Genomic DNA, 8,541 nt, shown 5'->3' on the forward strand with positions numbered 1-8,541 from the left:
AAGAAATGAAGAAAATTTATAAGTTATTACTTTCACAATCTATTAGTTATTATTTTTGGCCATAAAGTATTGTGCTTAATTGTAAAAACTAGGAAAGCAATATAGAAACAACAAATGAGCTTAGTGACAGTGGAGTGCCTCTTGAAACTGATGTTCCACTCAGTACTAGACGTATTTCGTGTGTTATAAAAAAATTGTAGTATGGATTACAATTAAAAATATTTAAATTAAAATGGTGTATTAATTATAACCTCTCTTGTTTCTACTCCAGAGCATGTACAGGATGAGTCCAAACAAGAGGAGGAACATATGGCCACATCCAAAAGTATTATGCTTCCCTCCACTATAAAATCAGGAAAAGAACAATCTGCTACTATTTTTATTAATAAAACACTTGTAATAATAATAACCATAAATATGAATTTAACATTTCTTTCTTATTACAGTCGATGCTCGGCCCCACTTGCAGCAGCATAGACATAGGACCAGGTTAGCAGAAAGACATATAGAGCCCACCACAGCTGAAGGGGACCAAGATCAAGATGTCCTTGCTAAATACATATTTAAAAAGAGAAAGAAACCTGATAATAAATGATTGTACTTGTTTATTTAGAGCCTCATTTTTTGAGTACCACAATTTTTACAGAGAGGTTGTGTTATGAAACCAGCTCAAGAAAAAGATAGAAAAGATAGATCAACGCCTTAGAATTCAGCCTCCTCGAGGGGGCAACCTCCTTTACATTACATAAATGAACAATTCTTGGATGATTCAAATGACAAAACCTCCTTTCTATATATAGGAGTCTAAGGAGTCACAATATAACTCAGCCGACCTAACAATAATAATATAAAGCCACAAAAATAACAATAGAGGGATTTTATGGGGCACAGTAATAAAAATATGGGGACAATAGGGGCACAACAATATTAATAAGGGATACAACTACAATAGTAATGGGGTAATCACTAGTATTATAGGGACCTATCATGCCCCTCTCCTTCAAAAAAGTGTTGTCCTCAACGCTTGAGCAGTTCTGGATGCTTCTATATAAAATTCTCATCCTCCCATGTGGAATCTTCAGCGGATAAGTTCTTCCACTTGATGAGATACTTCAAGATTGATCGATTTCATAACTGTCGAGTTCTTGTTTCTGTGACTGCTTCCGGTTCCAATATAATTTTTCCTTCCTCGTCAAGTTCTGGCAATATTGTTTGAACTGGGAGCTTGTCGCCTATAACCTTCTTTAAACATGAAACATGGAAAACTGGGTGCACTCGAGATGCTGTAGGAAGCTCCAATTTGTATGCCATAGTACCAATCTTTTGCAACACCTTGTACGGACCATAATACTTTGGTGATAATTTATTATCCTTCTTAGCTTGCTTGAGGGACATTTGTTTATATGGTTGTAGCCGTAGGAATACCCAATCGCCTACATCAAAACTTCTTTCACTACGATGTTGATATGCCTGTTGTTTCATTCTATTCTGTGCCAACACGAGGTTATCCTTTAAGAGTTGGAGGACTTGTTGTTGATGTTCAATGTGATGTTCCACTGCTTGAACCTTAGAATTTTCTCTTAAATATGATGTGATGGATGGTGGCTGATATCCATAAAGTGCCATAAATGGGGTCATTTTTGCTGTTGTATGGAAAGAAGTGTTATACCACCATTCAGCCAGAGGCAACCATTTGACCCATTGTGTTTGTTTATCAGATACAAAGCAACGAAGATATCCTTCCAAACATTTGTTTACTATCTCAGTTTGCCCATCAGATTGAGGATGATAAGATGAGCTATGAGCTAACTGAGTACCAAGACAAGAAAATAATTCTGTCCAAAAATTTCCAGTGAAAATGGGATCTCTGTCACTTACAATAATCTTTGGGTTTCCATGTAGCTTTTGAATTGTTTCCATAAATGCAGTAGAAATTGTACTGGCTTTCAATGGATGTGATAATGCACAAAAGTGTGCATACTTGGTAAGTCTGTCAACTACCACCATGATGACACTCTTTCCCTCAAACTTGGGTAAACCTGTGATAAAATCCATTGAAACCTCCTCCCAATGTTGGCTTGGAATGGATAAAGGTTGTAATAGACCCAGGGTCTTAATTGTTTCAACTTTATTTTGTTGGCAAACCAAACATTCCGCCACAAACTTTTGAATATCTGATTTAAGGCCATCCCAAAAAAATTCCTTCTTAACCTTGTGGTAATTTTTTAAAAATCCTGAGTGCCCTCCTAAGGGAGAAGTGTGCAATTCCATAAGAATCTTTTGTTTGAGTTGCGAATTCTTACAGAGGTATAAGCGATCTTTGTACCATAATGAATCATTTTGCTAGCTAAATGTATCAAATGTACTGGAATCTTGTTGTAACTTTCGAATAAGTGCCCACACTTCTTCATCATTCTTCCACTCCTCCCTTGCTTAATTTATCCAATCTGGTTGGATAATAGAAATGGCGCACAACAACACTTCCACATCCTCATCCTTTCTTGAGAGTGCATCTGCCACCACATTTTGCTTCCCTTTTTTGTAGATGATTTCAAAGTCATAACCCAACATCTTTGTGACCCACTTTTGTTGCTCTTCAGAGGATAATCTTTGTTCTAAAAAGTATTTAAGGCTATCATGATCCGTTTTTACCTTGAAGTGTCTTCCCATTAGGTAGGGTCGCCATTTCTTAAGTGCATGTAGTATTGCCAACATTTCCTTCTCATAAATAGCTTTGTGTAAAAACTTTCCCTTGATTGGACGGCTTTCAAAAGCAATGGGTCTTTCATCTTGCATTAAAATAGCACCAATTCCATTTCCTAAAGCATCACATTCCACAATAAAGGTTTTTGTGAAGTCCGGTGTAGCTAAGACTGGTGCTTGGCACATTGCCTCTTTAAGATGTTCGAAGGCCTTTGTTGCTTCTGGAGTCCATGAAAATGCATCTTTCTTCAATAATGTTGTTAGAGGTGCTGCTATTCTCCCATAATTCCTAACAAACTTGCGATAATACCGTGTCGACCCGAGAAATCCTCGCAGATGCTTTATAGATGTGGGGATTTTCCATTCCTTAATGGCTTTAATTTTGCTAGGGTCTACCTTAACTCCTTCATGAGATACAATATGACCCAGATATTCCACCTCTTGTACTCCAAAGAAACATTTGGATCTTTTTGCATATAATTGTTTTTCCTCCAATAGTTGTAGCACCCTATCAACATGTTCAACATGATCCTTCCAAGACTTTTGTAGATTAGTATATCATTAAAAAATACTAACACAAATTTTCTAAGGGTTTGAAAATGGAATTCATCAAACCTTGAAATGTAGAAGGTGCATTGGTAAGGCCAAAAGGCATGACCAAAAATTCATAATGACCCTCATGAGTTCTAAATGTTGTTTTTGGGATGTCTTCAGTCTTCATTCTGATTTGATGATATCCTGAACGAAGATCCAACTTGGTGAAGTAGATTGATCCATGCAATTCATCCAATAATTCATCAATGACAGGAATGGGAAACTTATCTTTAATAGTGAGCTTGTTGAGCTCCCTATAATCCGGACACATGCGCCATGATCCATCCTTCTTGTGCACCAATACTACTGGAGCAGAGAAAGAACTTTGACTAGGTTGAATTATACCAGCCTCTAGCATTTCTGCAACCATACATTCAATTTCACTCTTTTGGGCATAGGGATATCTGTACAGCCTGATGTTTGAAGGAACACTTCCTGGAATCATATGAATAGCATGATCATGATCACGAATAGGTGGGAGACCTTTGGGAGTCTCAAATACCTTGGAATGATTGTACAAGACTTTTTGGAGATCTGGAGAAATAGATGATTCCGATGTGGAAACATCTAGTGAACATAATTGTGCAATTACTCCTCTTTGTTCCTTTTTTAGAAGCTTTGTCATACCGTTAGCACTGATTATCTTTCTTGGTTTCCTTGCAATACCCCTTAATTCAACTTCCTTTCCTTCCGCAGAAAATTCATGAAAATTTCTTGAAAATTAAAAGCTATTGTACCCAAGGATTGTAGCCATTGGACTCCTAGTACAACATCAGCACCTCCCATTGGAATGGAAAGCATTGGGCTAGTCAATACATATTCTCCCATGGATAGCTTAATATTATGGCACTTTCCAGAGCAATTTATCGTTCCTCCATTTGAAATCATCACTTGACACTCTGGTGTTGGATATAGGAAGCAATTCAATTCCTTTGCTACCTTACAATGAATAAAATTGTGGGTACTTCCTGAATCAATCAACACTATTACCTTTTTCTTCTTGATTTGTCCTTCTATCTTGATGGTTTGAGGAGTGGTAATTCCAGCCAATGCATTACAAGATATGGTCAGATTCATTTCTTATTTATCTAGGCTTTGTTCCTGGAGTATATCCTCTTCCTTTGACCTTTCTTGCTCCTTTTCTTCTTCCTCTTCACAATCTATGTAGAATAATTTCTTCTCAGCACACTTATGACCTTTAGTATATTTGCTATCACAACTGTAACAAAGCCCTTTTGCTCTTTTTTCTTCCAATCGTTGTGGTCTCAACCTTATAGGTTGTGGAAGGCTAGGGGTAACAACACTTCCATCTTTATAGTTGTGACTGGTATGCTTCCTGGTTGCCATAATTTTGATTTCCATTTTTCTTGCTAACCTGAATGCCTTCTCTAATGAATCAGGTTCCCAAAGGCGAACATCATGTTGGATATTATCCTTTAAAGTCCCTATGAACACATCAATCCTATGCTCCTCTGGAATATTTTTTACCCTTATGTTCAATTTTTGGAACTCCTCAATGTGCTCCATTATTGAACCCTTTTGTTTGAGACTTATCAATTGGCTAAAAAAAGTGTTGCTTTTTGTATCATCATAATGTGCTGTCAATTCTTCCGTAAAAATTGCCCCGTGATAATTTATTTACGAGAGCAAAGCCATTGATACCATACAAACTAATTTGGTTCCAAAATATAAAGTTGCAATACGTACCTTTTGTGTGTTTTGCACATTATTGAGATCGAAAAATTGCTCCATCTGTAATATCCATGTTGCGGGATCCTTGCCATCAAACCTCCTCATATCGATTTTTGGAATATGGTGGGTCTTTGATCCAACATTAGAGTCTATGGAATCATGATTAACATTTCTTTTGTTCATCATGAGTTTTCTTTACTACTCTTTCACCATTAGTGACCATTTCTTGTAGCAACTTATTCATATTTATCTTCAATTCTTCCATGTCTGTCTTCAAATCTATCTTCAAATCGTCCATCTTAGCTTCAACGTCATTCATCTTAGCTTCTACACCTTTCTTTAAACAATCCATCTTAGCTTCTACGCCTTTCTTTAAACCATCCATCTTAGCTTCTACATCTTTCTTTAAACCATCCATCTTAGATTCTGTTCCTTTTTGTGCAAGTGACACTTGTTGCACTTGGTCTCGTAATTTTGATATATCATGTTGCATTTCTTCCTCTTCTTCATGAGTCATGCTAGAGCTTTCAGGTTGCCTACTAGGTGTTTGAATTTTCTTTCCTCGGGGCATCAATTACTAATAATAATGCTTTACTATGCCCCTAGAATTCCTTCAACTAATTTTTCAAACCAAGCTTATGCAAAAATTTAAAAAAAACTACACACCTTTTTTCACTTTGTAGGAGCCTGATATTGAATCTGATGTATCAGATCATCTAGTTCTGAAGTTGTGATATGTAGTATCCCTCTACGTCCTCTTTCTAATGCCACCAGTCTGATCCAAATTGGATTCTCCAAGAAAGAGTTATGCACAATCTCCCACAGTGACCTGATTATAGACTAGTTCAGTAGAGCGAACTTGTACGACGTGCCACGAGTCACTGTTTCGACTTTTGGCTCTAAAAAATATATAAAAGAAACTAAAGTCTGTCCTTTTTCTGTACCTTCTTACGAAATTTCAATCCAATGCTCAGAAAGAAAGTTATGACGATTTTCCCCAGGTCACCTGTTTGGAATGTAATTCAGGAGTCTGCAAAAAGACCAACTTCCTCAGATCATATCTCCGCAAATATAGCGCGAAAAGCTCTGAAATTCGGATCTGATATTCAGCGTGATTTCTTCTCAAATGGGTTTTTTCTTAAGCTTCTGAAACATCGCAAAAAAAAAGAAAAGAAGTTATAGTGAAAATGCCACGATGACCTGTTTGGAGCAGCGAAACCCTAGAATCCAAAGCTCTGATACCAAATGTTATGAAACCAGCTCAAGAAAAAGATAGAAAAGATAGATCAACGCCTTAGAATTCAGCCTCCTCGAGGGGGCAACCTCCTTTACATTACATAAATGAACAATTCTTGGATGATTCAAATGACAAAACCTCCTTTCTATATATAGGAGTCTAAGGAGTCACAATATAACCCAGCCGACCTAACAATAATAATATAAAGCCACAAAAATAACAGTAGAGGGATTTTATGGGGCACAGTAATAAAAATATGGGGACAATAGGGGCACAACAATATTAATAAGGGATACAACTACAATAGTAATGGGGTAATCACTAGTATTATAGGGACCTATCAAGTTGAATGCCTCATGGCATGTGCACATCTAACTTTTACCTATCTTAATAAAAATTTGTGATTTTTACATTGGAAAAAATTAGAATGACCTTGTTTCATATTATGTAAACATATTTTTGTGACAAAATTTATTGAGATGAAATATTTTGTGGATTTACGAATGAATGAATGTTTTCTATTTGTTTCTTTATGTATCTTAATGTCTTGCTTTCAACTATTTCCTAGTAGATAGATTGGGTACTGGGAAATTGAGAGTGATGTGGGGGGAGGAGGGACCATGAGAGCTTCCACCTTCATGTCATTGACCCTATTCAGTAGAGAATAAATTAGGATTTGGATAACCTTGGAGGAAAACACACTTGATCCAACAAAGCAACAACAAGGTCAATGTTGACTTCATTGTTGCTTCATCGAGTGGAGGGAGGTTTGCTCCAAGATTAAACTAGTCCAATAATTTATTCTCAAAGCCGAGAAGAGCTCATTAAAGTATTCATGTACTAAAGTATTTTTAATTATTATTTATTCATGCAATTAAATATAATATTTGGTCAAATTTAATCTAGGTTTACCTCGTTAGTCACATGAATATGTGTAGGACAACTAGTATCAATTTGGATTTTGAAGTGGAACAACTATCTGAAGTAAATAGCTTAAAATGGTAAGGGTTTAGATGATACAGTAAAATTTGTTTGATATTTGTGTTGTATGACTTGGCCGATTTGGAGTTACATAAAGCTTTATGCCCATTTTAAATATATAATAGTCATGAGTGGAAATGTGCTCTAGTCTAGAATAAGATAGGTCAAGCAATGAGATAAGAATAAAGTGGGTTTGTACATTGTATCGATTATTCTTTGGTTATATTGAGATGAAGTCAGAATGCTACAGAAATTGTTGAGAGTTGGATTCCCCCCTTGATTATGCATTGTCATGGTGATATTCTCATTATGTACTAGTGGTTCTTATGGTAGATTTATTTCATTTACAATTATTTTCTTTCATCCATTGTCCTTTTAGTTTTGTATGAGAGAAATAGAGTGAAATAAGAAACTTTTCCATGAAAAAAGATCATGTAGTATTTGTCTTTCTTTGAACATTGTGTTTGTATTTGAGTTAAAGACCACAAACTCTCATTTTTCATGCAGGGAAGTAGGAGAAAATATTACTCTATTATTTGGGTATAAGGCACGGGTATGGATTTTCTTCTATTTTATTAATTATTTATCTCATATAACTTCTCTTAGTTCCTTTTTTTGCAGGTATTTTCATTTGCATATCCGGAGTTGAAAGATTAACAAGGGTTGGAGTCATATACGCAAAAAAAATATCATCCAAGTATTGCTAACCTTTAGCCCACCAAGCATTTGGATACCGGGTGTGTGATTTAGTTTTGCGTTGCATTTTATTTCAAGGAATTTTTATTTCTACATTGAAAATCTAGTTTAAGTATGGAATAAATTAATCCAAATCCTTAAACCCTCAAACATAAAGTAGTAAATTGAAAATGGGTATTTTAAGAGACCCTAGATATAACTTATGTGTGATCAAAGACAATTTTTAATAAGTTTTTAACACTAACTTCATGGTTATCATAAAAATTTTAGAGATGATCTAGAAACAATCCTATAAGAAACTTGAAACTTTCCCTTTTTGCTTGGCCTTTCACCTAGTAAACCCTTCTATTTTCTTTACCCAAATCCTAGAATACCTAGTCAACATTTCCCATCATTAAATATTCAAAGTGATGAGCATATGGAAGTTCAAAAAAATGGTCGTGTTTTTAGTACAATTAAAGGAAAGAAAGAAAGAAAAAATGGAAATGATGCTAAGAAGGGCAAGGTGGATTGGGGGGGGGGGGGGGGTGTGGGTCAATCGAGTGGATCTAGGTTGATTTATAATAATTTGAAAAAAATTATATATACATTATAGCTTTTTATTATTAAAAAAAATAGTAATACATAACAACCTATTA

This window comes from Pinus tabuliformis, chromosome 8 (assembly GCF_031772625.1).
Source record: "Pinus tabuliformis cultivar Carrire ecotype Pingquan chromosome 8, CPIR1, whole genome shotgun sequence".
NCBI classification, from domain to species: domain Eukaryota; kingdom Viridiplantae; phylum Streptophyta; class Pinopsida; order Pinales; family Pinaceae; genus Pinus; species Pinus tabuliformis.